This window comes from Carassius gibelio, chromosome B10 (assembly GCF_023724105.1).
Source record: "Carassius gibelio isolate Cgi1373 ecotype wild population from Czech Republic chromosome B10, carGib1.2-hapl.c, whole genome shotgun sequence".
NCBI classification, from domain to species: domain Eukaryota; kingdom Metazoa; phylum Chordata; class Actinopteri; order Cypriniformes; family Cyprinidae; genus Carassius; species Carassius gibelio.
In genome coordinates, this window is record NC_068405.1 from 8,593,093 (window position 1) to 8,594,718 (window position 1,626).

The following is a 1,626-nucleotide window of genomic DNA, read 5'->3' on the forward strand; positions in this document are numbered from 1 at the left end:
GTTAGTGGAATCGAGCGTATAACTAGCAAAAACTAGTTTAAATATGTTACACGATTTCAAAGATTTTAAAGAAAGTTTCGTAGCAAATATAATAAATCATAAATAGTAATACATTATATGAAATGGGCTAAACTTCCAGCATAAAAAAGGAAATAAAACAAAATTAACTTTCATTTAAATAATAATTATATATATATATATATATGGAACAACAGAATGTTCAGATATTTCGGTTCTATTCGTTAATAGCCTAGTTGCATCTGCAATTGCAATTTTTTTTAACAACAAAAATACCTTTCTTACAGAGGCCGTTTATGCATAAAATGAAATCTCCAAACGCAGGATTAAAGGTTTTTATTTGTTAAGAAATCAACTTGGATAGGCCTATGTGTCGTATTCTATTATACTGCAATGATATATCGTTCATGACATGTACATTTAAATGCCAAACTGTAGCCTGTTTAATTGGTATAGTATAGATCCTATTTTTATGCACATAAATGTATCGCAAATTATATGCATTCACAATGTTATCTGCTTCTTGATTTGGTTTAAAATGGGCATGCGAGATAAAAAATATATATATATATATACATCAGTCAGCAAGCCTGAAACCCTCATGCTATCATTATGTCGGGGAGAAGCAGCGGGAAAACACATTTGCATCAGATAATATCCAGAGGGAGCAGCTTGGACCTTTTCTCTTATGCAACAGATGCATTAGGAGGAAAATATCGTCTAGATATTGTTAGAATGAAGGGTTGCATGTGCATGTAAGAGAATATAAAGGAAAAAGTTCAGGTTTAATAGGAGCAGCAGTTATAATTTTCATTTGAATTTGAACTTATTGTTCGGGTTTTTGAAAATAATACGAAGAGGAATAGTGTGACGTGACCTTGCAGAATTTATTTACGTCATATTAACCTACAGTTTATTTGACCTCTGACGGTTCCAAAAAAATGTTCATTTATTTTTTATTTCATTTAGCCATAAGGGGGAAAAACATTTCAGCGAAGAGTTCTTAAAATAAAAAAATAACCAGAGCGAAGAACATTTTTTCTATTGTCAAGAACAGCGCAAAGGCTCCGTGGATGTTAAAGGTTCTTCGTAGAAACATCAATGCAAAAGAACAACCTTTATTTTTAAGTGTATGGCGGAAACTAGCCTCGTTTGTCGAGGTGACCTATTTTTTATATCACAAAAATCAAAATCAAAACCTAGTAGTGACGAAAAATAACACAGTAAATTAAAAACAAAACAGTAATAAATCAAATGAAACCGAATCAAAGGAAATGGACAGGGGATCATATGCTAATGACGAATTTAAAAAACAGACCGTTTTAATAAATAAGAAAACGGATTATTTTAGGGTCCGACTGATATTGAAATAATTCAGTTCTCCTCATGGTAAGAGACTCACTAGGCCTGTTCGTAATTGAAAACGCTCGCAGTATAATAAATAAACGTAGGCTATTAAGACAACGCTGCTATAAAAAGGTCAATAGGACCTATAATCGATCATTACAGGGAGTTTAAGCAATGCAAAAACAGCACAAGATCTTACTGTGATCTAAATACACAAACAGGTCCATTTCAAATGAAAGCACAAGAAGTCTGGACACCTCA